At 59.4% G+C, this 27,233-nt stretch overlaps 1 protein-coding gene and 1 long non-coding RNA gene across 2 annotated transcripts in view; one reads left to right on the forward strand and one right to left on the reverse strand.

Moving 5' to 3' along the window:
• Prrx2 (paired related homeobox 2) overlaps positions 1-27,233 on the forward strand; it is a 35,183-nt gene that overhangs the window by 3,285 nt on the left and 4,665 nt on the right. The gene's annotated exons all lie outside the window — the stretch shown is intronic.
• LOC144377386 (uncharacterized) lies at positions 3,400-6,424 on the reverse strand. The gene is made up of 4 exons (XR_013438361.1): positions 5,353-6,424; positions 5,162-5,244; positions 3,991-4,181; positions 3,400-3,605 (listed from the first exon to the last, which is right to left on the reverse strand). It is a non-coding gene; the product is annotated as an uncharacterized LOC144377386 (long non-coding RNA).

The following is a 27,233-nucleotide window of genomic DNA, read 5'->3' on the forward strand; positions in this document are numbered from 1 at the left end:
CAGGCAGACTCGCTTTCAACTTTTTTAGTGGTGATAAAATATGCCTAGCCCAGGCTCTACCAGGTTAGCCATTAGCGGGGCTCAGATCCTTGGCGTCAGGGACGTTCACACTGCCATGCAGCGGTCCCCACCTCCCACCCCTAGAACTCTTACGTCTGAAGACGGTCACTCCACACCCAGCAGGTAACCTCTGCCTCCCCGCCCCGGGTCCCTGGGCTGCTCTACTTTCTGTCTGTCAATCAGGCCACTCTAGGGGGCTCCAATAAGTGGAATCAAACAGTGTCTGTCCCTAGTGCTTGGCACCTCCCTTGGTGTGACTTCTGAGAGGTTCACCCTAGAGTAGGTCGCAGCCCTGGGGTCCTGCGCCGTGTGGGCATGGCTTTGGCTCACCCCCCTCAGTGGCACTTGGGTCTCACCACCTGTTGTAAGCAGTGCTGCTGCGAAGTGTGCAAACAGCCACACGCCCCAGCTTTCCATTCTCTGGGGTGTTTCCGGAAGTGGGCTGGCCGGGTCCTGTGGACACTCTCTGCAGTTGTTTTTTTTTTTTTTTTTTTTAATTATTACTAGTTGATAGACCTTTATTTTATCTTTTTTTATGCGGTGCTGAAAATCCAACCCAGTGCCTCACACATGCGGGGCAAGTGCTCACCGCCAGCCCCAGCCTCAGCCCCAGCCCTCTCTGTAGTTTGAAGGGACCGGAGTTCGGTTCTCTCTTGGCAGACTCTGGGTTGCTCTGCATCCGCCAGGAGTGGGCTGAGGGGACGCGAAGCGTTCTCTGGAAGCAGGTCTTCTAGGAGAGTCCTCTCCCCGGGCCTCCTCCTCTCTGGTTCCTGCTGGGAAACCGAGTCATGCTGCTCAGCCAGAGCTGGCTGAGCCATGGGGTGCCTGAGGACCGGTCCTGGCTTGTGATGCCGGCTCTACATGTGGCCTTCTCCGGGTCCCACCTGGACATGGGAGATGGCACACAGGTGTTCGTGAGTCCCTTGCTAATTGGTCACGTCTCCACCGGGCCTAGAAGACCACTCTGTGGTGGCTGAGGTCGTAGCCCAGTGGTGGAGCGCTGGCCTGGCCTGAGGAGGCCCTGGGTTCCATTCTCAGCCCATATAGAAATAAACTAAAGAAAGCCACTCTGTGGCCCGTCCCCTGGGCTTGTGGTGTCTCAGAGCCTGGGCCTGGTGCCTGGACTCTCAAGCAGATGAGGGCGTCTCAGCACAGGCCCCGGGAGTGGGAAGAGGGAGAACCTTTGGTGGCAGCCAGTGGCTGGGGCAGTAGTGGGCCTCTCCATCCCTGTCCGCGGGAGGACACCTGCTGTTTCAGGAGGGTCCTGCCCGTCTATGCAGCAGACCTGGTGTGGGGCTTGGGGCCTGGCACAGGGACCTCAGACCCCCAACATCCTACAAGGCCTTCCTTTCAGGTAGGCACTCAACAGTCTAGAGCTGTTTCCCCCAGAAGATTCTGGAAGGTACCTCTGAAACACTGCTTGCCCACACCCTTGAGGCCTAAAAAGAATCCCAAAGTTCAGTGTTGCCATCTGTGAAACGAGAACAAGGGGCATCCTTTATGGGGGAGCCTTGAGTGTATGGGGTACCCAGCACTATAGGTGCTCAATAAAGTGACAGCTGCTTGAGATGCCCGCAGTGACCCTGCAGGTCAGGCCCGGCTGGTGATTATCATCCCTATTTTTTCGAGGCCCAGAGAGGCTAAGTATTCTGCCCAAGCTCTCACAGCTGGGAAGGGAAGGCGGGGCCTCCATCTCCTGCACAGCTCCGTGTCTGGCTGGGGAGGGTGAAGGAGGAGCTGCCCCTGGCTGTGGGGAAACTTCTGAGAGGGGTAGGGAGGTGGGGTGGGCCTTGAGGGCCGGCCGACTGGGGCTTTCGGGATGGACATTGTGTGTACGCATCAGGGGCTTCTGAGCAGCAGAGACCCGGGGTTGGGGTGGCTTGTCCTGGGCAGGGCTGGGAGGTCAGGTTGGACCAGGCAGAACTTGTCATGTCTTCATGGTGACCCAAGCCTGAAAGGACAGTGGCCAACCGTGGGTGGAGGCAGACCTGGGGGCTGCTTGGGGGGCCATGTGTCCCTGAACACACCCCACAGGAGGGGTGACTGTGCACTGCCCTGGGGAGTGAGGGGGAGGGGCGTGGCCATGGTGGGGCCTCCCCCGGGCGCCTGGCCAGCAGAGTGCCCACTGTGTGGCCCCAGCCTCCTGCTCCCCGCCGTGCTGGCCCCCACCATCCAAAGCCACCCCAGAGCCCTGGGGGTTCTGAGGCAATGTGACCCAGTGTGCACCCCCAGGCAGGTGCGGGCTGCCTTCGGGGACCGTGCAGCAGCTGGGGGAGGGGCTTCTCCAGGTCCTCTGCAGCCCGGTCTGGGGCTGGTGGGGTGGGGGCTGCCCAGCTTTGGGGGGGGTTGGAGGTGATGGAGTGAGGCAAGCGTCCCCACCCCTCACCCTCCGTACACCTGTCTGGACTTGGAGTGCCCAGGAGGGTCCCTGTGGAGCAGAGATGGGACAGCCCCCAGCTCCCTGCTCATCCCTCCTCCCTCCCTTCCTTCCTCAGTCATGGCACCTCCTCTGCCCCCAGCGTGGGTGGCTCCTGCCAGGAGCTCCCTCTGTGCACACAGTGGGTGGTTTTGAAAGTTTTGCCAACAGGAGCCACTTGTAGCAACTGTCCAGGAAGCTTCCAGAACTGTCATCTCAGAGGGAAGGGGTTCTCAGGCCCGACTCACGTTAGCTTAAGACACTCTCTAACCCTGCTTTGCGGTAGGTCGGTGAGAACCCTGTCAAAAGCTGTCATTTGGGAACCACATGTCCCCGACTCCCAGACACGACACACACACCCGCTCACACCCCACGCACATGCACACACACACCACATACACCCCATCCCGAGGCTCCAGTCCAGCCTGGATGATCCCTCCCAGGCTCTTGGTGGCCAGGGTGGGCGCAGGCAGCTAGTGGACGAGCAGACGGATTTGCTGTGCGCGGGCCAGGGGTCAAGTGCCTCTTGCGATATGCTATAGTGGGGAGCTACAGAGCTTCCTGTTTAGACGGAGGGAGGTTGGGGGTCTCTCCAGGCTCCCACACCCAGCAGAGGCGCTGAGACAGGGTATCCCCCAGCATCCGGCAGTAGGGAAGGTGACGTGCGACAGAAGCAGATTGCACCATGCTCGTTGGCCTGGCAGGGCAGAGCTGACCCCCAGCTGCCCAGAAAGAGACTGTGCGCCCAGCGGTGCCAGGCACAGCCCCCTGTGGCCCAGCCCAGCAGCCTGGCCGCTCAGGCTGTCCTGGGAGTGACAAACACTGAGCCCGGGTCCCTTCCACATCTGGGAAGCTGTTCCCAGCCTGGCTCCTGGGGACCACCGTGATGACAGGACATAGTCCGCGTGAGGCCCTTTACGGGTAATGATATCTTTTATTGTGTCCTAAAAATGAAGCAGGCTCTGGAAGATATTATTTTTGGTCTCTTTGTGATCGGTTCTGCTTTTCTGCGTGTGGGATGGGCAGCCGGAAGCCCCAGTCTGGAGGGTCGCTGGGCGGGCTTGGAGGGCGCCCAGAGGCCGTTGCTGGACAGAGGTGGCGCCCTCCCGCGCAGGTCCCGGATGGAGGCCTGAAAAGGGCAGGGTGCTTAAGGACCTGGAGGCCAGGAAGTGTCCACAGAGGGACCCTCCAAGCCAGAGCTGAGCAGGTGCTTCTGAGCCTTGAGATGCAGTCAGGGGCCTCAACTAGGGCTCGGGAAATCGGGGCTCCCACTTGGCCTTGCCCGACCCTCCAACCCGGGGCACGCCTCGTGGTTGGGTTGAGCCCAGTGCCCCATGTGCAAAACAAGAGGGTTGGGCCGTGTGTTTCTGGCCATATTTTATGAGCTTCCACCAATGGCTGCCTTGGAATCACCCAGGGAGCTGGTTGAAGTCTGTGTCCCAGCTCATGACATCAGATTCTGGCTCCAGGGCCTGGACCTCCACATTTAACGGGGCCCCCAGTGATTTTCATACCCTGCCGAAGGCTTCCCCAGAGCTGCTGTGCTCCTTCACCTCCATCTTCCCACAGGGCTGGCGAGGCTGCCGCAGGGTGCAGAGGTTGGCGAGGCTCAGGAAGCTTCCAGAGGGAAGGGCTGGAGCCCAGGAGAGGGAGGGAGCTGCTCGGAGGTTGAACCCACCCCCAGACCTGGCTGCAGGAAGCCACCCTGCGGGGTGAGGGGAGGACAGCTCTTCTCAGCCACCCACAGCAGTCTCACCCCTTGGTACCCGCCTTGAGAGGCCCAAGGAGTTAGGGGGAAAGGGGTCATTGTCCTTACTGCCCCCTACCTGCAGAACTGGGGTCTCTGCGACCGTGGCCACTGAAAAGTCCCCTCCTGGCTCCCTGCCCACTCCGCCCCTCCGCCACCCTCACTCTGTTGCCCACTACACCTCCCATGGGCTCCCCTCCAGGGGTGCCCCTAGGGTAGGAATGCACTGTCCCCAAGGAGACGGCCACTTCTCCTAGCCTGTCTTCTGCCCCCTCCTCCTGTCCCCTTGTCGGTCCTTCCTGGCCGCGGGTCTCCCCACCCCTGGCCTCCCTTCCTGCCGTGGGCGCCGACGTTCACACGCCAGAGATGGCGTTATTAAAAATGACATTTAACCAGGGCTGGAATTACCATGCGGATGGCTGCAAACCTCTGAATCAAAGTGGGAGCCGCCAGGCGGGCGCGCCTGGCAGGGGCCTCGCGGCCTCCCCGCCGCCAGAGCTGTGCACGGGCCTCCCATATAAAACCCCGCAGAGGGCCGAGGTCTTGAAAGCCATGCACCTCCTTTCATTAGACTAACAAATAACACGTAACAGAAAACAGCTGTGAACAGCAGCCCCTAATGCTCTCAAGATGGGGCCGCCGGCGGCCAGTCCAGCCAGTGGGCAGCGGGGCGGGCTTGGTCTGCCCCCACACCAGGGGGTGCAGGCCCTGGGGAGCGCCTGGGAGCCCCTGTCTCCAGGCCTCCTGGCGCTGGGAGCTCCTTCTCCCTTGTCCTCTGGCTGGGGGGGTCTGAGTGCAGGGGAGGGTTCCCCGGGTGGTGGGCTGCACAGCTGGAACCAGAGGCCAGGTTTTGAGTCCCAGCTAGGGCCTGAACCTGCTGAGGCCTTGCTAGGTCCTCCTCTCTGAGTTCCACCCTTGGTATAGGAGGAGAATCCTACCTCGTGGCACCAGCTCTTCAAGATTTGGGAGATGATGGATGCAGGGTGCTGGTGAGGAGTGCTGAGAAAGGGTGTCTGCTGGCCTGGTTACAGAGAGGAATCACAAGCTCAGAGAGGCTTAGCAACTTGCCCAAGACCACACAGCTTAAGGCTGTGCATCCCTGCAAAGCCCCCCCCACACACACACTGACCCTGTGGCCCTGTAATCCAGAGAGGCTCTAGCTGCGGACATCATTTCAGGTTGGGTGTTGGGAGACTGGGTGCCTCCCCCAAACCGGAAACATGAGCCTCACAGCCCAAACCTAGAGAGGAAGGGCTACGTCCCAGACTGGGGGAAGAAGTCCAGAGAAAACAGCCCAAAGTTGGGAGGAAAGATAAATTGGCACTTTGTTCCATTTCCCTTTGTGATGAAGCCACAGAAAAGGGACCCTTTTGCCTTGTCCTGAGAGCCAGGAACATGAACTCTCTGCTCCCACCGAGATATGCTCTGCTTTCTGGCTGCAAGAAAACTGGACAGGATTCATTCGTCCGCTCATCCACTCAGGGCCCGGGTCTGTCGTGGAGGGCACTGTGCGGGAGACCCGAGGACAGGCGGGCCTGGCCCTGCGGGCATGGGGCTGCGCTCAGAGCAACATGGCCGCCTGCTCTCAGCTGCGACGGGCTGTGGCTCTGGCTGGATTCTCTGCAGGTGAGGGAGGGAGGTGAGGCCTTCACTCTGCTTACAGAGCAGAGGCCCAGAAAGGTGGAGGGACTTGTCCACAGCCCCCAGGTCCACGCTGCCCCAGGGGGCCGAGGAGCTCTCCCTGCCCTGCCAGGAATCCAGACCCCACTCTTCCCGGGAGCCACTGAGCGGACGCTGCCCGCGGCGCAGTGGGGCAGGGGCACTGGGGGGGCCGGGAGTGGGCGCGAGAGCCAGGGAGGGGCCGGCTTGGGGAAGCTCGGTTTCCTAGACGTCCTGTTCTAATTGAAGGGCAGCCTCGCCCGCAGAGCCAGCCGCCTGGCCACCGCAGCCCGCGGAGGAGAGCGTCCCAAGTTGCTGTTGACAAGAAGTAAAAAGGGACTCTGCTCCGGTTCCACCAGGAAGGACGAGAGAAAGGCAAAGACCTGACAGCAGAGGAGGCTGGCTGTTAGAAGGCGGCTGCTGGTCCAGCAAGCTCATGTCTCAGGGAGCGGACTCGGGGGGAGGCGCCCTGGGAACCCCCCCCATCCCACATGTTCGTTGAGCACCTACTACATGCCAGTCCTGGCTGGCACTGGAGGAGACAGGGAAGGGCCCGGCTGCTGGGAGCAGACCATGAGGCTCCCACCTGGTCAGGCGTGTCGGGTCCCTTCCTGGAGGCAGTGGAATTGCAGTAGGGACCTAAAGGATGAGTGAAGTGAGGAATGACTGCTCTGGGTGGAGGGGACACATGCGGAGGCTCAGGGGTGGGAAGGAGTGTGGCTGTTCCAGGAGCAGAAGGATCAGGAGAGGGTCCAGCAAGCCCGTCTTGTTCGAGCTTTGCCATTTTTAGGCACTGGGGCAAAGCTCCGTGGTAACGCGTCTACCTAGCCTGTGCGAGGCCCTGGGTTCAATCCCCAGCAGCAGAACAATAAATAACGTAGATTTTCCACGGCTGAGAGCAGTGGAGTCCTTCCTCTGTTGCAGGTGTCTGGAGTGTTTGGATCACCCAGGCCTTCCCCAGGGGCTCTCGAGAGGGCAAGTGTCCCCTGTTCTGTGGGGGGCAACCCTATCCCAGTTTCCCTGGCCTCCTGGGATGCCCTCGCCTCCACAGGGGACTGATCACAGGCTGCCGCCGCCTATCATCAGGCCCAGGCCCCTGCTCAACTCCGTTGGGAAGGCCAGGTCTTGAGTTGGGGAGTCCAGGTGGAGGGAAGGCCCAGGAGCCCTCAGTCAGGGGTGGGCAGGTTCCTGTGGCCCGCCTGTGTGGGCCTCACCAGTCCCCTGCACCCATCAGGAGAGTGGGCGGGGTGCGGGGGGGGCAGCGCCATCCCTGGTAACAGTGCATGATGGCAGCAGCTCAGCATCAGGGCTGTGGGTCACAGGTGCACAAAGACCCAGAGACAGAGCTCCACTCACCAGCAGAGGAGGCTGTTCCAGGCAATCGGCTGCAGACCCCAGGGGACGGCGGGTCAGGTGCTCGGGGCAGGGGGACCTGGAAGATGGGTGCAGGTGGCAGGTGTCTCCTTCGTCTCCGTCACCATGATCCTGCCAGTGTGGACCATTAATTGTGCCTCTGCTACATGTTTTACTCTCCATGTGGATCCTCTCATTGGACGTCTCCAGCTCCACGAGGTGGCGGTGCTTTGGCCCCGTTTTCCAGCTGAGGCCCAGCAAGTCGGGTTACGCAGTGAGACTCCAGGGCCAGCAGGTCAGGGGCCTTTGTCCGCAGGAATTCTCCACCCTGCCGGCCCAGAGCCCAGGACGGTCTCCCTGTGACCTTGCCTCCATGGGTTCCTTTACGGTGGGCAGCAAAGATTCCACTGTACTAGAGCAGGACTTGCTAAACAAGACCAAGCTGTGCTGGATGCAGACAGGCAAGCTGGGACCGCCCCCACTGTCCCCATGCAGCTTGAGGTGACGCGGGCCTAGATAGGACCAGCCCCAGAGAACTCCTGCAGGTACCTTAGGGGTACTGTGGGGATTCTGGCCTCAGCCTCCTCCTCACTTGCTGAGTGATTTTGAAACGTGCTCATCTCTTCAATCCTGGAATTTCTCTTCCACAAGATGGAAGGACCCGGGGCTTGGGCTGTTCAGGGGAGTCGATGAGGTGGGGCAGGTGGGAGCTCAGCTCTGTGCCTACTGGGCCCGCTCCCTGTCCCCCAGGAGGAGGGGCAGGAGAAGCTTTGCAGCCACCTCCCCCGGCAGGCAGGACACTGAGTTAAGCCAGTGGGCCCCAGCAGCTCACGAGGGGGCTTTGCTGAAACCTAACTCTACTGTCCCCAAGGGGGACACTGACCAGCCCATTGCCCCCAACCTCACAGGACCCAGACCCCTCTGTCCCTGCCCGGTCTGCCTGGGGACCCCTCTTGGGAGGGACAGTGCTGAATTGCTGCCTCGCTGCCGCTGGACCTGACCGCCACTCCAGAGCGGGAGGAGGCGTCTTGCTTTATTTTCCACGGCACTGACTGTAACCATGTCTAATTTCATGACAAATACCATCTATAAAACACAGCACAACTATTTTTATAATGTGGTGTTTGAGGTTAAAAATTCAAATTAGAGATTAATTGCAACTTCCAGGAGACCTGGGGGTGAGAGAGCCCGGGGAGAAGGCTGGCACGTTCAGATGTGCGTCCGGAGGGCTCTCCCCTACCCTCCCGGCCTGGCTAGAGCACGAACACGCATGCGCACTCACACGCCACCAGTCCCGGGCCCTGCAAAGCTGGCGCAGACGTGCTGTTCGCCTTCTGAGGGAAGCTGATCTGGACCCTGGCTAACTTCTCTGCCCAGGACCCCATGTCAGCAGCCGTCTGAAGCAGGTTCTCCAGGACAAAGCAGCCCTGGGGTTTTGGGAGGCAGATGGCAGAGGAGGGAAATGCCCAGAGCTTGGGGGACAAGAAAAGAAGTGAACAGATCAGGTTTATGGCCGTAGGTGCCAGCTCTCTGCTTCTCCACAAACCCGCCCTCCAAACCAAAACCAGATGGAAATCGAAGTGGTCTGAGGGCGGGGAGACGTGTGGGAAGGGAGGCCTGGTGGGGAGGAGGCAGGATAAGAGAGCCCCATTCTCAGAGAGGCCAAAGGCAGGTCGCACCCCCTGTGGCATGCAGGGGCCAGCTCGGGGACCCTGGCGGAGGAACTTGGGAGTTCTGGAGGTCTCACTGGCACTTCAGGGCTCCCTGGGGAATCACAGATGAGTGTTTCCTGTCTTCTTCAAAAGGGGGAAACAGCAATGGACGGGAGAGGGGCCACTCTGGGCACCTCGAATTTCCCTCTTTCCACTTTCCCATGGTTATGGACACCCCCGAGGAAGAGGTGTGGTTAGGAGGGTAGCAGCTCCGGGGAGTTGCTGGCCAGCTGTCTGTGGCCCAGAAACTGGGGCAAGGAGTTTCCGAGCCTCCGTTTCTTCATCTGTAAGGCGGGGACAATAACAGCACCTACCCAGAAGGAGGAAGGTGATAGGCACACTGGGCACGTGGCAGGCTCCTCCTGTCCTTATTATTATTGCCCGTTGCTATTGTTAGGATCTCGCGGTATGGGACCCAGAGAGAGGACAGAACTGAGGGCCCAGCCACACCCCTGGCGGCTGTGGGTCCCCAGGGACCCTCATCTTCCCAGCATAGGGATCAAGAAGTGTCCCAACCCAAACTAGCTCCATATTAAGGCAAAATCTCTGTCCCTCCACCCCAGTCCCACCCCGAGGCGGGGCAGCGAGAGCAGGAGCTAGTCTATCCCCATTGTCTGTTGGCATGCCTGGGACCAAGCCAGAGGGGGAGCGCAGGCGGCCTCCACCCGCTCTGGGCAATGGCTTTGCCCTCTCCCGGGGGACTGCTCGGGTATCTGCAGTCCTCCTCAGCCCTTGGCACAGCAGACGCACAAAGCCGGGCCTGAGCGCTGGGTCGGGAACAGCCTGAGGGCGGGGCTTTGCCTGCGAGGCCTCAGCCAGCTCAGCCTCCCTGCGGTGGCTTCTTTGGGTGATGTCACTGTGCACAGGAGCCCCTGCTGGGACCCGCTTCCTTCTTTTCAAGGTCCCCCACTACAGGCGAAGCACTAGACTAGCAGGACCTTCCTCTTCTTTATGGAAGGCTGTCGAAATCTCCATTTCACAGATGAGAATAAAGGCTCCTTTATTCAGTGCGTTTCATGACCCCCTACTAAGCGCAGGCTCTAGACAGCGGGGAGTCCCTCCCACCGCCGCCAGCAGAGGCAGCGTCCCATTCGGGAGCAGAATCCAGAACACCCCACCCTGTCCCTGCTCACCCCACGGCACATGGCTGCAGCTGGCCAGAGTCCCCCAACAGGCCGCACAGATTATCCTCCAAACCTAGCTTGGAGAGGGACCCCTGACCCGCCCATGTGGCAGGGGGTCTGTGAGAAGAGGAGAGAGGATTCACGAGGCGGTCCGCAAGTCCCTGGGCGCAGTGCTCACTGCAGATTAGGGTGGAAAAGGGCTCCCGGAGCAGGGGACCCACTATTCTAGTTCTGCCAGATCGAGGACAAGGAGCTTAGGCGGTGTGCCAGTCAGGGCCGTCACCTAAGACGGATAGAAAACCAGTTGTGGGTTGTGAGTTGTGGGCTGTGGCTCAGTGGTGGAGCGTTTGCCTAGCATGTGGGAGGAACGGGTTCGATTCTCAGCACCCCCATGGGGCTTGGATCTACGGAGACAGACAGACTCACTCACACGAAGCCAAAGTAAAGATGCCAGAAGTCCCAGCAAAAGTCTCCCTGTGCCCTGATTGGGCCCCGGCCCACCTCTGAGCCAATCACAGCGGCCGAGAGAAGCTGGGTGCTGATTGGCTGGACCCTCGGCCCTGGGGGAGGCTGTTGTCCAGAGGAGCCTGGGAGTGCTGGAGCTCCGTGTGGAAAGGAAGAGTTCCCAGGACAGCTTGGCCCGCTGTGCTTCACGTGCAGCGCCTCATGCAGGCCTCACTGAAGGACCTGCATCAGCCAAGGCTCAGAGAGGTCCAGTAACTTTCCCAAGGGCCCTGGGCTTGTGAGTGGGGCGGCAGAACTCACTTCAGGACCTCAGTCTCAATCATGCCTCAAAGCCACCCCCTGTCTGCCCATGAGGTCTGGACGGCTGGCGGCCTTCTTGGCCTCTCTGCCAGGGCAGGTAGTGGTGCCACCGAGGCTGAGGGCAACCATCTATTCAGCCACAGGCTTGTGAGCCAAGGGATGCCAGGGGTGATGACAGGAAGCCCCCTAGATGGCCAGGGAGTGTCCCAGCCCTACCTGATTCTGGGGAGATTGCCCAGGCCTGGGCAGCTGGGCTGGTTGGTTCTTACTAGGCCCAGCACCCTCTTCCAGTAGCAAGGTCCCCCACCATGTTGCCTTGGACACACATACCCTTGACCCATGGCCAAGAACAGTGGTGACATGCCATCTCCCGCACTCAAGATGTCACGAACTATTTTTAAATTATACTTCTGCCCTGTAATGTCAAAAATCAGGTTCTAGGCCTTCATTTTCCTGGGCCTTAACCCTTGTGTTCCTAGAGGCTCAATGGCTGGAGGCTCAGAACCCTTCATCCCTGCGCCCCAAGAGTTTACTGAGCACCTGTGGTGCCAGGCACAGGCAAGCTTAATCGCTGATGGCAAAGAGCTGGGTTCTTCACGGAGGGGTAAGAGCAAGACGGGAATATCTACTAGTCAGAAGGGACAGCCTACGCAAAGACAGGAAGTGACCTAGAATCCTCAGGAAGCTGAGGCAGGAGAATGGCAAGTTCCAGGCCAGTCTGAGCAATTTAGTGAGACCCTGTCCCAAAATAACATTTAAAAAAGAGAACTGGGGATGCAGCTCAGTGGCAGAGCACCCCCGGGTTCCATCTGCAGTGCTGCACAAGGAAACCCTCTGAGCTGGTGTGTCTGCATGCTCCAGGCCTTTTCTTTTTAGAGATTTAAGCCAAGGGTGCTTTAGCACAAAGCCACATCCTTGGCCCTTTCTATTTATTTATTTTAATTTTTTGAGACAGGTTTTCGCTAAATTGCTTAGGTCCTGGCTAATTTGCCGAGGCTATACTCAAACCTGTGATCCTCTTGATTGAGCCTCCCGGGTCACTGGGATGACAGGTGTGCGGCACCATGCCCTGTGCTCCTTGGTTCTCGCCCAGGGTGGGAGGAGGGGGACGTCCAGGTGAGCATGAATGAAACACTCACCTGGGCCTGTGCTGGTGCAGGGTGGGCTCCAAGGGTGGGCCCCTTGGTAACAGGAGCGCCATCAAGCCAGGGCCTTCTCAGAACGAGGTCCCAGTTCATGCAATTAGGTCTGGGGATGTGGCTCAGTGGTAGGGCACTTCCCTGGTGTGGGGAAGGTCTTGGGTTCCATCCTCAATACTGAAAAGGAAAATAAGATTCTTGAAATTAACCCTCCCTGCTCCCGCCCCTCCCCTTCCCTGAGTGGGGGCCTGGGTGGGCCCAGGGGGGTGGGAATGCTAATGAAATCAGTGGAGCCCGTGGGGCCGCCCTGTAGGGGAGAATTATGCAAACTGCACTTCCTGTTCCAGGCTCTTTTCCATATTTGATTGTCTGGGCTGAGGGATGGACACCTGCAGCGCAGAGTCAGAGCGGGGACAGATCTGCTGCCTCAAATGACACGTCTTCTTGTGGAGCCTGGGAGATGTGGGCTGCTCAGGGCACTCAGGCGAGTGGACCAGAGTGGCCTCTGGCTCAACAGGGAAGAGGGGAGAGGTGCAGAGGGTCAAAGTAGGTCCCATGCCCTGACCGTCTTCCAGATGCCATCTCTCAGCCCCCACGTGCCATGCTGTATGGACGGGGAACGGAGGCAGAGAGGGAGGAACGGGTTGAAAGAACAGCCTGGCTTCCCTGAGGGCCACTGGACCCAAGGCCACGGGGTCCTGATAACAACCAGGTCGGGAACAGGAAGGCCAGAGCCCAGCTGCGCAGGCCTGGGCAGGCCACGTCCACTCTGAGGGAACGAGACGGGGTGCTGAGCGGGAGACACTCTGTGCTCCGTGAGGTGAGGGGCTTGTTTAAAGCCATGCCTGGGCCCATGAACTGCCCCTAGTCTCTGCCCCTCCTGTCCCCCAAGCACCTGTACTGGCACATCAGTCTCCTATTTCTCCCAAGATGCATCGTTGACATTGGACAAGGCCTATTTGACTCTGAGGGAGAGGGGCCAGGAAGGCTCACGGAGCCAATTCTGTCACTCTGTCTGCTGTCATTCAAGAGCATGGCGCCCAGAGAGACACTGAAACCTGGGAGCTCACACAGAGTAGGGCCTGGGACAGGAGAGCAGGCCTAAGAGCCAGTGTGGGGAAACATGCAGACACGTGCTCCAGGGTCCTGGCTTCAGGGAAGGGCTTTTTGGGCATGGTCTTGTAGGATGAGGGGGAGCACACTGCTTGCCCTCTGCCCCAGTCCACGCATCCCTGCCCTCCTGCCGTGGGGCCTAGCATCTTCTCTGTGACCTCAGCCTTCTCCTTCATAGAATGGGTGGACAGCGCTGCTCTGCGCTAGGAATCATAGTTTGTAGCCTTTTCAGTTTGGGGGGCAGTCACCAGTCTCACATGGGCTCATGGCTTAGGTGCTGGGGTCAGGACACAGGGAGACACTCTGTGCCCCCTATCACATGCCTGTCTCCTCTCTGGGGCTCTCCTCTTTCAGGCCTTCCTGCGCCCTCCATCCCCAGCTCCCAACTCCCCAAGTGCTTGTGTCTCCAGCAAGAGCCTGCCTGCTTCCGTGGGGACCCCTGGGGACCCCTGGGGACTGGATGACCTCAGGCCAGTCATCATGGCTCCCCCATCTGTAAAAGGGGGATGATAGCACTTATCTTCCAGGAGGGTGCCAGACCTTGGTGGGCGGGCATCTTTGGCTCTGGGGACTGCTCCTCACAAGCTGGCAGGAGCCACTGTGTGTCCTACTCTCCTTCCTTGCAGAGGGCTCACTACCTTATAGTCGTCATCTGTAACCACCTTGTAGGTGGGTCTCCATTTTGCAGGTAAAAAGCAGGCTCATTTTGGGTAGACGTCCATGGCCACAGGGCTGGAGCTGGCCTCGAGGCCTGTGTGGCACCGGCCATGCACTTGGTGTTCTGCACCAGTGGCCTCCACCCTGGCTGAGGGCTGACTGGAGAGCTTTCTGTGAGGCCTGGTGGGTCCCGCCCCAAACCAGCTCAGTGGGACTCTCAGGGGTGGGGCCCAGGGGCTGGCATCCAATTAAGCTCCACCCCGACCCCCCGCCTGACTCCTGCACTGTGCAGCTGGGGCTGAGGACACTGGAGGCCTTGCAGCCACTGTCCCTTCTCTCTCCCCTGCCCTCTCCTCCTATATTGTGGGATATGTGCACTCCTGTCCTGAGAGTTGGCTTAAAAGGTGGGGCCGGTTTTCTCCAGGTTGACTTTTTTCAGGTTTCAGGGGTTAAAGTAAGTGGCCCACGCCTGTCATCCCAGCAGTTCAGGAGGCTGGGGCAGGAGGATCACAAGTTCAAAGCCAACCTCAGCAACTTAGTGAAGCCCATATCAACTCAGTGAGACCCTGTCTCAAGATAAAATCCAAAAAGGGCTGTGGATGTGGCTCAGTGCTTAAATGCCCCTGGGTTCAATCCCTGGTGCAAAATTAATAAATAAATAGAATTGGATGGGCCACTGTGTGTTTATCCACTCACCTACCCGAGGCCATCTTGGTTGCTTCCAAGTTGGGCAGTTTGAATAAAGCTGGTGTGAACAGCCCTGGGCAGTTCTTATGCGCACATTTTTCAGCTCATGTGGGTCAATACGTGTAGGGTCTGCTTAGCTTCCTAAGAAACTGCCAGACTTTCTTCCAAGTCTAATGTCTCTCCCCCAGCAACAGACGTACATTTGGCAATTGTCAGTGTTCTGGACCTTGGCCATTCTCATGGGCTCATCATGGTGTCTTCTTGTTTTAAGTCGATTCCCCAGTGATATATGACATGGACCATCTTTTGTATGCTCATGTGCCATCTGTAGATCTTTGGTGAGGTGTCTGCTCAGGTCTTTTGCCCATTTTTTAACCAGGTTGTTTATCATTTTTGTAAAAAAAAATATATGGTGGATAGTCTTTTTCTCTCTCTCTTCCTCCTCCTCCTCCTTCTTTCTCTTCTAGGTAAATAGTATTTTTTAAAATTTTTTTGTAGTTGTAGATAGACTGAATGCCTTTATTTTATTTGTTTATTTTTATGTTGTGCTGAGGATTGAACATAGTGCCTCACACATGCTAGGCAAGCGCTCTGCCACTGAGCTACAGCCCCAGCCCGGTAAATAGTATTTTTAAAAAATTAATTGAACTCTTGGGGCAAAGCTTGCCTCACCACAACCTGACTATAGGTATTTATCTACAGAGCTTCTCTGCTGTCTGTATTTTAAATATGTTAGAAAATTTTTCTTGCTATCACCAAGGCTGTGGACAAGGGTTTGCCTACTGGCAATGCTAGATAGTTATGGATTTATTTCCTTTAAAAAGTGGAACTGATGCTAGGGTTGTGGCTCAGGGGTAGAGCACCTGCCTAATATGCATAAAGCACTGGGTTCAATCCCTAGAAAAACATTTAAAAAAAAAGCTAAATAAAGGTATTGTATCCATCTACAACTAAAAATGTTAAAAAAATAAAAAGCAGAACTGAACGTAGTTTGAATGCACTTCTATGACCAGTGCAGGAGTCCCCAAATGCATGTACTGGGGGGCCCAGGGATAGGGAGAGGGTGGCTGCAGGACCCTCTGGTTCATCTCCTAGAGTCTCTCTGCAGCCCAGGGAGAAACTCAACACTGCCCACGCAGGTGGCCAGGCCTGGCCAAGGCCAGAGCTCATGAAGGTCCAGGGTGGTCCTGGGTATTCGGGGGATCCTCTCCTCCCCGAGCCCACGAGTGTGGACACACCTGCAGTTGGCACATCCTCAGAGCTTCCTGGCTAAGGAGGACGAGGGAGGCCATGGAGTGGGTGTCAGGCAAGGGGACAGATTTAAATGGCCAGAAATTGCCACAGAGTTCTCTCTAGTGCAGATGAGAACCTGCCTTGGGGAGCCAGGCTGCAAGGGGCGGCTGCCTGGTAGAGTGGGCTTCCTTCCAGACCCTTCCAGACCCTCTGCCACCTTCCTCTAGCTCCACGGGACCAACTTGCTTGTTTGGTTTGGTTTTACCCCAGAGCTTTGTCTCCCTCCTCCCGGGCTGAGGGCAAGAGCCTGCTTCACCACCAAGGGAGAGCTGGGTGGGGAGCCCCTCAAGGCTGGAGCCCCCCTTTTTGGACCCCTGCATCCTTTGTGGGGTGCGGGGAGCAAGGGCCCCACCAGCACAGAATATTTCACCTGGGGCTTGGCTGGAAAGCAAAAGGAGCCTCTCCGCGGGTGGCAGGCGCAGGGCTTGCTACCTGCAGGCCGGACGGAGCTTTTCTAAAGTGCAGTTTGTTCTAAAACCCAGCATTTCTGACAGCGCAAGTTAACGAGCCCCCAAGTGAATTCAGAGAGTATTAATGGGAAAGTTCTACCCAGAACTTCGCTGCTCAGGGAAAAAAAAAAAAAAACTTTAAGGGCGAGTGTGGCACTTTGATGTGGACCCATATCTTATAAAGCCCCCTCTGAGGAGGGGGAGCTAGTGTAACCTGGAGCCTGCAGATGGCCTGCAATTGGCCAGGCACATGCTCCCCCAGAGGGGCCCGTGGGCCGTGCACCACCAAGGGGCATCCAGTACTCACACTAGTGTGAAGGACAGCTCCTGAGGAGTACAGTCCCCTTTCCCCAACAACCACCCCTGCCCTTGAAGGACAGAAAGGCTCCGAATGTGCCCTCGGCTTCCAGCTTGGGTGGGGGTGAGATTTGCCATGAGTGGAGGCCTTGCAGTCAGTCCTGTCAAGGGAAAGGAGTCACCCACATTCCTGAGTGCCCGGGAGGCCACACTCCCCAGGCAGGTACTGGGATAGGAGGACTTCTGCTAAGGGATCAAAGGGACCCTGAGGAAGGGGGGTGGAGGAGGGATGCCCTGGTGAGGGTCCACATTGCTGCCGGCGGGGGCGACTTAGGGCTCCAGGTGCGCGGTTAGTAGTGGAGGAGCGGGCACTGATCCAGGATGCACGGGGCCGGGTGGCGGCGGGAGGCCCACAGCTCAGCTGAGTGCCCGATCTGCTGCCTTGCCAGCCATGGACCTGCGGCTGTGACCGCCCTCCCCCGCCTCACTTCCCGGCCTGTCCAGCTGGGATGGCGTGTGGAGTCCGTCACGGAGCCCGTCCAGCCGGTGGCCTTGGGTGGCACGGCCGTGGGAACTGCCCCTCGGTACTGGGGGCCGGAGTCCCCTGCGCTTTGCTCAGGAAGAGGGAGGGCGGCGGGGCGGGCGCAGAGGGGGCGCCGGGCGAGCAGGCGGCGGGGGCGGCGCCCGTGCTGTCGGTCCGGCCATGGCCACTCCCAGGGCGGCGGGCCGCGCGGGCTGGGCGCGCCGGGCTATTAACGTCTGTGTGTCTGGGCCGCGGGTCTGCGGCGAGGCAGGCGCCAGGGGCTCGCCTGGAACCAGATGTGCCGCGGCGCCGCTCTGGCCGCCACCGGCGCGGCGCGCTCGCACGCACGGGCTGGCGCGCACATGGCCCGGCGGCGGCGGCTGGCGCGGGGCGCAGCACCCCCCCCCGCCTCGCGACCCCCGCCCCGGCAAGGGACCCCCGCCCGCGAGGGCAGCGGGCGGCGGGACGCGGGTTCCCAGGGCAGTGCCCTCGCCCGCGGCCGGTCCCCGAGGGAGGGGAAGGAAGGGTGGCCGCCCGGAGCCCAGCCCCCCTCCGGGCTGGGGGCTCCCCGTCCCCCATAGTTTATTTTCTTAAGTTTGCGCGTAAGATCTTTCGAAGCTCTGAGTCAGGGCCTCCTCTCCGCAGGCCTCGTTGGCCACCAGAAAGGCCCGGAGGGCGGGGAACCCGGCGGCTGCGGAAGGGGCTTCAGGCACAAGACGCCCATTGAGGCCCTTCCCAATGGCGCCAAATCTGCATCAGCCACCGGGGGAGCCCCAGCCCCAGCTGTGGGTCACCACCTGACTCCCGACCCGGCCCCCCCCCCCCCCCCCCCGCAGCCCTGGGTGCTCTGCTCCTCCGGATCAGCCCCTTCAAGTCTCTGGGGCCCCATGCTGACCTGGTGGGCTCCCGCCCCTGCCGGGGGTGACCCTTCCGGGCAGGGGAGGTTAGGAAGAAGCCCAGGGCGTGGATGAGGAGGGACACTTATGTCCATCTCCATGGAGGCCACATGGAGAGTAAAGAAGAGGCCAGGCCTGAGGAGAAGGCCTCGCAGGCCCTCAGGGTAGGGAGCACCCCTTGGCTTGCAGCCAGGACCCTGCCTGGGAGAAGAGTGGGCCCCAGGAAGCAGTGAAAACCAGCCCTGCCCGCCTCCTTGTCTGAACTGGGGTGTCGGGGTGGGGGAGCTGTGGGCTTCACACATCAACAGGCCGCGGTGGGCAGGCCTGCACTATCTGCAGGGGCCTAGCACCTGACCGCCAGCCAGCTGCCATTCCATCAGCCAGTATATGGCAAGTCTGGGACCTGAGTCTAGAATCTGGCTCCAAGGGACACGCTGACAGCTACTGTGACTCAGGTGTATGTGACTGATCATGCATATTTGTCCTTCTAGTTCTCACCACTGCCCCAGGAGATGTGGTTACCCCCATTTTCTAGCTGGGAAGACTGAGGATGTGAGAGGCTGTAGGAGAGGGTGCAACCGTGGAGGAGGGACTCAGAGCCCCAGCCTGACTCTGGCATCCACAGCTCCTGCCATTGGGCCGGTGGGCACCCCTGTCCTGGCGGTTTTGCATGTAAGAACCTGGAAGTGCTGGAGAGGAGCGTCTTGGAAAGACTTCCTCTGAAGCAGGTGGGGCATTGAACACCCCCCATCCTTCCCCCCCAGAAAGCTATAGAACTGAGACAGCCCCCAGTGTTTACAGCAGACAGGAGCTGGGAGGAACCTAAGTGTCCAAGGGGAGGGGAATGACTGGCTCAGCAGTCTTGGTCTCCCCGTGGCTGAGGGTGGATGGAGTGAGCTTCCGGCCACCCGAAGGGAGAAGCCTCACCACACTGAATCAGCTCCATAAAATGGCGAGGTAATATCAATCCCCTCAGCCTGAACACACACACAACAGCCATGTTACCTGAACACTTACAGGCTACCAAGTGTTGTCAAAGCACTTTAGATACCAGTCTCCACTTAAAGTGAGGACTCTGAGGCTCAGAAAGGTAAAGCCACTTATTCACAGATCTCATGTAGCTGGCATGTGATGCCAGCTTTTGAATGCAGTTATTTTCAGGAAAGCAAAGTGTGGTTGGACAGGTTGTCCACTGCACAACTGTGGGGGGCACCCGCACACTGTAGTTTATTGGAATGACAATCTTAAAGTTGGGCAGTGCACGAACTGTGTGATCATATACCTTGTCTTTAGGTGTATCTGATCTTACCCCCAGATTCTCGATCCATGCCCCATCCGAAAGAGAAGACCATAGTTATACACACTGTAAGTACCTGGATATATGTGGACACAGGACCTAAAGTCTGGAAAAAAAAAACAACAACAACAGTATGGTAGCATGTATAGCTACTTCACCTTACAGATGTCCTTCGGTGATGGTCTTTGTGGTTGTCATCATCCCCCAACTCCCCTTTAAAAAAAGAAGAAGCCAGGCACAGTGGTGCATGCCTGATCCCACCAACTTGGGAGGCTGAGGCAGGAGGATCACAAGTTCAAGACTAGCCTCAGCAAGTTAGTGAGGCCCTAAGCAACTTAGCAAAACCCTGTCTCAAAATAAAAAATAAAAGCACTGGGGATGTGGCTCAGTGGCAAACATCCCTGAGTTCAGTCCCAGTACCAAAAAGGAAGAGAAGAGCGAGCTGAGGCGGGGGACAGCCTATTGAGGCAGCTCTGGCCTGTGGAACCTTCTGTAGTGATAGACGCGTTCCCCATCTGCAGTGTTCATCGTGCTAGCCACTGGCCACATGTGGCTCTTGAGGCCTTGAAATGCAGCTCGTGTGACCCAGGAATGGGTTTACATCCTCATTTTAATCCGTGAAAGTTCAAGTTGAGGTGGCTGCGTGTAGCCTGCAGCTGCCAAAAGGCACAGGGCAGACCTGGAGCCTCGACCACTGTCCACCCCTCTGAGCCGTGTCCTTCCCAGATGTCTGCACTGAAGGTCCTGGTTCCAAAACTTGCAGGTACTGGAGGGTCTGCTGCAGATCCTCAGCTGGCCCCTAGGGACGGGAATGTCCCTTTACAACAAGTAGAATTCCAAAGCAAATGGTCAGTGGCTGATTCCAGATTCTGAGAAATCCAGATCTGGGATCTTCCCTTGCCCTGGGAGCTCCTGTGTGTCCAGGGGCAGGCAGTCCTCAGAGTCAGGGCTGACGCTGCTTGGAGAGAGCAAAGTGGTCCCGGAGTCCCCGGTGCTGCCCCTTCACAGTCTAAACCCAGCAGAACTGGGGACCGCGGGTTGCAGAGTTAGGGCCCACTGTGCCGGGACTCCTCCAGAGTCAGGGCTGGCTGTTGTGAGAGGGCTTGATTGGGAACGTGTTCGAGGTGCGGGAGACCCCAGGGCCTGGCTCTGATTCCCCGCCCCCGGAGGCAGTCCTGGGCTGACCGTAGCTGGGATGGACACAGGTGCTCACCTGCCCCCACCCAGCAGGGAGCACCAGCCTGAGGACCCTGGGCACCACTCTCTGCTTGTTCAGGTAGAGGGAGGGGGTCAACTGAGCCCAGAAATTGGGCCTGTCTCTGCTGCCTGTCAACAGCAGCCTCGGTCACCCTGGGCTGGAAACGGCGATTCCAAGAAGGGCTTCCCCTAGCCACTCTGGGCACAGGGAGTTTGGACATAAACCCCCATTTGGCCCCTCCTGTCGGTGTGACCTGGTTAGTTACTTCCCCACTTGGATCTCCCTGGTCCCCACTGTGAGCTTGGCTCAGAACCGAGCCCTCCGCATCCTGGAAAGCAGGGCTTTGTAACCCAGGCCCAAGTAAAAGTTGAGCAGATGGAAGAAAGGAAAAAAAAGGGTGGGGGGAAGAAGAGATCCTGTCCCCCCCCCACCCCGGGGCTGCAGGGGCAGGAGCCCTGAGACAGCCCTGGAGCGCGGCCAGCTGAGCCTCACACACAGTTTCCAGCCTGCCCGGAACCCACAACTGGGTCAGGAAAACCTCCAGCACTGCTTCAAGTTCAGCCTCGGGGAGGGCAGCACTGTCCCCAGCCACGGTCAGGGCGGGTGCCACCAGCCTGGGAAGAAGGAGCTGTGGTGCACTGGGGACCCTGCGGTGGGGCGGGGGCAGAGGCACAGGAAAAAGGACTCCCCACCCGGCTGACTGGAGAGAGGGTGGGTGGGCAGGATTCTTGGGTCGCTGCCCCTGGGCGTCACCTGCAGACTTCTTGCACACCTGTGCTTGCCTGGGGAGGGGTCCCTGGCGTTCCTTGGAGGGGTTCAGGGTTGAGTAGGGGAAGTGCCGAAGAGCTGGGCCCGGGCTCCATTTGGGGAAAGGATTTTGAGATGAAGGTGGTGAAGCACTGTCGTGTTCGCGGCTCTTAGGAAGATCCTGGACCAGCCCCACGGCCAGAGACGGGGTTACAGACGCTGCTCCTGCTGCCATGGACACGCGGGAAGCCCAGGACTCAAGAGGGGAGATGTCCCTGGGTGCAGTGGGGCACACCTGTCATTCCAGTGTCTGGGGGTGGGGGTGGGGTGGGCTGAGGCAGGAGGATCAAGTTCAAGGTCAGCTTTGGCAACTTAGCGAGACCCAAAGGAACTTAGTGAGACCCTGTCTTAAAATAAAAATCAGGACGACTGGCTCAGTGCCCCTGAGTTTAATCCCGGTAACAAAAAAAAGGAGGGGGGCTCTGTTGTCTAAGGGGCACCCAGGGCCCAGTTTTTCCTCCTCCTCAGATGCCCTGGGGAGGCGCCTCTGCTGTTTGGGTGGGCGGCTGGGTCAGCATCTGCCCTGGAAGCCTGGGAACAGAAGGGGGAGGGAAGGAGGACAGGGAGCGTCCCCGGGCTTCAGACTTCAGTGAACAGAACCTGGGGCCCTGCTGCCCTGCCGGGAGCCCTTGGCCAAGTCACGTGCCCCCCGTGCCTCCGTCTCCCCATCTGCAAAATGAGGGGCTTTGACGGGCCACCTCTAAGGTCCCTCCAGGCTCAGAGGGTGAGAACAGCAGGCTGGGGATCCCAGTGCGGTTTGCAGGTTTGTTTCCAAACCAAGCCTCGTGAACCTGGAACAGCCCTGTGTCCAGCCCGGACTCCCCAGCTGGCTGCAGGCTTTGAGCGGCCCAGGGCCCCCAACAGGAGAGGAAGCCCTGCCTGGGCAGGCAATGGTTACCGAGCAGCTCTCCCGCAGATACCACCCCCATATTAAAATGTAGGTTTTACAATAAATTTGGCATTTGGCCACCAACCTTAGATTAAAACCAGACAGGACCCCCTCTCAGAGTAGATTTGGGGCAGAGGGCTGCTCCTCTTCCTCTGGGAAGACCCCCCAACTCCCACCCCTCCCGTACCCCAACTCCAGCTGGTGCCCCTCTCTCTGGAGCTTGGTTTTGGGGTCTTGGGGGTGGAATGTGACCAGAAGGGCCTGGGACTTTGAGCCCCTGGCTCTTGGTGTCCTGAGGGAGGTGGCCTGGAGACTGTGCAACTCCATGGGGTTCCTGCTGGGGGCCCCAGGATCGGGGCGGGCCAGCTGCATCTGGCTTTGCCTTCCTGGCCCCTTTTTTTTTTGTGCCTGAGAACTGGACACCAATGTCCCTGTTCCCCCCTGGGGCTTCATGGCCTTCGTGACCCCATTTCCCACGGTTCCTGGGCTTTGGAAGTTTGGGCCTGACCCACCTAGGGCTTTCCCGAGTCAGCCGCTGCAGCCCGGCCACCAGCTCCCAAAGACCCCCGGCAGAGCCCCCGGGGCTCCGCACCTTCCCGGCTTCTAGGGCTCCCGACACCTCTCCCCTCGGCACCTCAACAGCAGTGATTCAGGGGGTGCCAACCCTCTGCCGACCCCAGGCTCCCCTCAGGCCCCTACTTTAAAATAACGACTTCATCCAGATACACTCTGTCCCTCCAGCACGTCACCCGCGGCCGTGAGTCCCCGAGCTGAGAGGCGGAAGGAAACCCACGCCCTTCAGCCGCCTCCCACCCTGGTGGCCACTGATCGGCGTTGTCCCTGCCTCTCTGCTTACTCTGGACATTTCTTTCTTTTCTGTGGTGCTAGAGATCAAACCCAGGCTTTCGGGGCCAGGCTCTGCGCGGGCTCTTTTCCCAGCCCTGCTCTGGACCTTCCCATAAAGGGGTCCCTACGGTGTGTGGGCTTTGGGACCGGCGTCCTTCCTTTAACAGAGGTTGTCACCGTTTGCCGTGTTTGTCCCTTCACAGCTGAATAATATTCCGCGGTGTGGTCAGGCCACGCCCACCTGTCAGCTCCTGTAGGGTGGTTCCCACTGACATAATGCCTGGTGCACGTTTGTTTATGGAAGTCTGTGGGGATGTGTTTCTTTTCTCCTGGGGAAACACCTGGGGGTGGAATTGCAGTAACTCTGTAGTAATTGTGGTAACTCTGTTTCACATTTTGCTGAAGCTTCTAGACTGTTTTCCAGAGTGGATGAACCATTTGCATTCCCAGCAGCAGTGTGGGTTCCGGTCTCCCCACGCCCTGCCCCTGCTGGGTGTTGCCTGTAGCCCTTCCCGGGGTGGGTGAGACACTGTGGGTTGATCTGAACCGTGTGGAGCCTGTTTCCCTGAGCTGCTGGAATTTGCATATTTCTTCTTTTCCTTTTTCTTGGTTGTACTCAGGATGGAATCCAGGGCAGCGCACATACTAGGCCACCTCTGCCACTGAGCTCCATCCCAGCGCTTTTTAATTGTATTTTGACACAGGGTTCTTGCTAGGTTGCTGAGGCTGGCCTTGAACTTGAGTTCCTCCAGGCCTAGGCCTGGACGGCCCCTAGGAGGCGCCTGGCCTGCAGGAGGGCAGGCGCTGCGGTCCCCCGGGCCCTCCTCCACTCCTGGCCCATTCCTTCAACACTGAACACACATTCATGGGGAGCCTACCTGTCCCCGGCCCGAGGGAGGGCGGGTTTCAAGGACACAGACGCAGTAAGTTCCAGTCCCTGCTGACCCAGCGACCCCAGGCTTACCCTCCGGTGGGCCAGAGGTGAGGTGGGGGCAGTGCGGGGCCTCTGGGAGCCTAGGAGGCTTCCTGGAGGAGGCCACGTCTCTGCCGGAGTGAAGGTGAGCCCGGGAAGGAGACCCTGTGGGCTCAGGACCAGTGTGGCAGAGGCAGGGTCACACGGGAGGCTGCCGTCCTGGGATGGCCTGAGACGACCCAGGGCTGCCAGGGCTGGCCCCACCCATGGCTGACTGGCCCCTGGAGGCTCCCCATGCAGATCCCACCAGATGACCAGAGCTGCCCTCCTGCCGACGCCTGGCCCCAAGTGTCCTGGCTGAGGCCAGGAGGCCGGTGACCACACCGACTCCTGGCCCCCTGCTTGGGATGCTGGCTGGGATGGGGCTGGAAGCCCCTAGTGCCCTACCCCACAGGGTCCAGGAGAACGGTTTCTCTCCCTCCTACTTCCTTCTGTCCTGCTTCCAAGTGTATTGAGGCCAACACTGGGCCAGGCCTGGTCAGCCCGCCACGCCCCCAGACAGCCCCCCAGGCCTTTGAGCCTGGGAACAGAGGCACTGCCGTGGGCACCCCTCCAGCACCCCCGAGCGCCTGGGGAGACGTGGGGAGGGGAGAAGGCCCTGCCCTGCCCTGCGCTGCGCTGCGCTCTTGGTTCAGAGCCTGGTCTGGCCTGGGCTGTGCCCTTGGCTGCTTGGCCTGCGGGCCTCGGTTTCTCCCATGCCAACCTGAGCCAAGAGCCGCCGGCTGGGCCCTGTTATTCAGGTGCAATTCCAGGGAACGGTGAAAGGGTCACGCGTGGCCACTCTGCTAGTGACTGACCTAAGATCCAAACCTGGAACCTGGCCCTTCCTTGACCACTGAGCGCGGCCCCTCTCTTATCGGAGAGGAAAGATCCGCCTCTGGGTCGCACTCCAAGCGAAGGAGGGGGTTTCAAGCTTTTTCCGGGCCCTTCTCCCAGGACCCCTCAAAGGAACCCAGGTGTCCTCCACGGAAGCCCTGGGGGGCGGAAGCTCCCCCACTTCCCGCCCGTGACTTTCCCTGGCCATAAACATTTCTGCAGCTTCGAGCGCCTCCGACGAGGCCCAGTGTTAATTTGTTAAATCCACATCAAGGTCCCAAGGACCCGTCGTTTATTTTTGTGACCCTGTAGGCAGAGACCACGTGGGGGTGGGGTTTGCTTATTTGGTCAGAATAAATGCTAATTAATAAAAATCATTTATTTGGGTTGGAGCTCTCCGCAGCCCCGGGGTCAGGCGCAAACTGACTATTTGCAGCAAAAACAAACAGAGAGTGTCTCTCGGCAGCTTGAGAAAGGCAGCAACAGAGGGGCTGAGTTTATTTGTCTTACGAAGAATTTGCAGTTAATTCCCTCCAGACTATTTAGACCCTTAAATTACACAGAATAAGAAAAACTGTGGGCGCAGGGGCGGGCAGGAACGCACCATCGTTTGGCCGGAGCAGAGCGTGGCCCGCAGTCGGCCCAAGAAACCGTGTGAGTGGAGTAACAATGGCAGAGACCTGCACAGCCTTCTTATAGGACAGGGAAGATGTGACTTGGGTTAAGGGAGAGAGCACAGGACGCCGCAGGCCTCCCCCTCCTGAGAGTGCTTGCCTTGTCACTCCTCACCCCTAGCCCTGTCCTGTCCTGTCCCACCCGGCACAACAGCATGGGGACTGGCCTGGGGACCGAGGCAGGGGTCTCCGCTTGGTTCTGAAGGTCAGGAAAAGCAAAAGGCTTATTGAACAGAAGGGAATCGGGGCTCAGCCCCACCAGGACAGGGGAGGCCGCCCCCCCATGTGGGAAAAGCCAGAGAGGGCAGAGGCGGAGGGCAGAGGCCCAGAGGCCTGAGGCTCAGAGGGGATTTGTTTGTTTTCAAAATGCTGCAGCCCAAGCTGGAGTCCCCTGGGGCGTCCCCACACCCACCACAGTGGTCCTTCAGGAGGTGGCTCAGGAACTCCTAGTAACAAGCACCTGGCAGACGCCCCAGGGCCCTCTGGCTGGGGCCAAGCGGTGGGCTGGACTGCTGGGCCTCTGTCCTCACGGCCTCCCCTCTGCCTCCCCCCTGCAGGGGTGCACCCAGGCGTCCACCAGGGGCCTGGGCTCGGGGAACCAGAGCTGGGGAGGAACGCCCTGTCCCGGGGTCCCACGGAGCAGAGCTCTGAGGACACGCGGGGACATCAGGCAGGGACCAAGTCTGCAGCAGCCAGCTCAGCCAGGCTCCTGGCGGCGAGGAGCCACTGTCCCCCGAAGCTCCTGCAGTGGGGGCTTCCTTGTGGATGGGACTGCACGGGGCTGCGCCTCTGCTGGGCACTTCTGCACCCAGGAGATGATGTCACCTTGACCTCCTGGGGAGACAGACCCCGGCACCTGGGAGCAGGGTGGTGGGAGCAGAGACCCCACGGAGATGGGCTCCTGGCAGCGGCCGTGGATCCAACCCGCGGGTGCCCTCGGTGAGGCTCTCGGGCCTGTTTCCCTGGGTGTGCAAGGCTCACAGGGTGGGTGTGGGGAGACCTGGGTGGGAGATGAGGAGCAGGACACAGGCCACTTTTGGCACCTCCCCTCACAGCTGTCCCTGGGGACGGCAGGGCTTGAGACCTACTGGGGACCCCAGCAGGGTGGGGGGCTCTGTGCTGGTCAGGGAGCAGCAAATGTCACCCTTTGGTGAGGGTGCTGGCTCCAAGTGGCCGCCCCTTCCCTGCAGGGTGGCACTGCTTGCCCCAGCAGCCACTCGGAGACGCCGGGGCTGAGGATGGTTTTCCTTTAAACACCCCCAGTTTGGGGTTGCTCAGAAACTTCCCGAAAAAGTCTCCTTTTTTGGCTGAAATGCCTCCTGTGCTGGGCGTGTGCCCAAGCAGCACTGCCCCAAGGAGGGCGGAAGTCCGCTCCGGGTGGCTGGCGTTCCGGAAGCTTCCATCACTGCCTTCCCCGTTGGACTCGCTGGTTTTCAGCGGCGGCCGAGCTGCGGGGTGTAGGGTTTCCGTCCAGCGGTGGCGCAGAGACTCGCGGGCACCGGACTTTCTCGTCAGTCTTCGCCTCCCCTTTGAGGCTAGGGGTGAGGAGTGACAAGGCAGGCAGGCTCAGGGGACAAGGCCAGCTGACGCGGGCCCCTCTGTGCTCCCTCCCCGCCTCTGCTTGTGCAAACAAGCGCTTGCCACCCCCCACCCAGGGCCTCTCAGCCTGGGCGCCGTGGGCATTTTGAAGTGGGAGCCTGTCCTGTGCTGCAGGGTATTTAGGAATAGACGAGGTGCCAAGTGGGATCCATCGCCAGGCCTGGAATGTTCTAGAAGCTCAGTGAACCACTGCACAAAAGTCCAGCCTTGTGCAAAGAACATAGCCTGTTCCCCCCACCCCTTT

This window comes from Ictidomys tridecemlineatus, chromosome 4 (assembly GCF_052094955.1).
Source record: "Ictidomys tridecemlineatus isolate mIctTri1 chromosome 4, mIctTri1.hap1, whole genome shotgun sequence".
Taxonomy (NCBI): Eukaryota; Metazoa; Chordata; class Mammalia; order Rodentia; family Sciuridae; genus Ictidomys; species Ictidomys tridecemlineatus.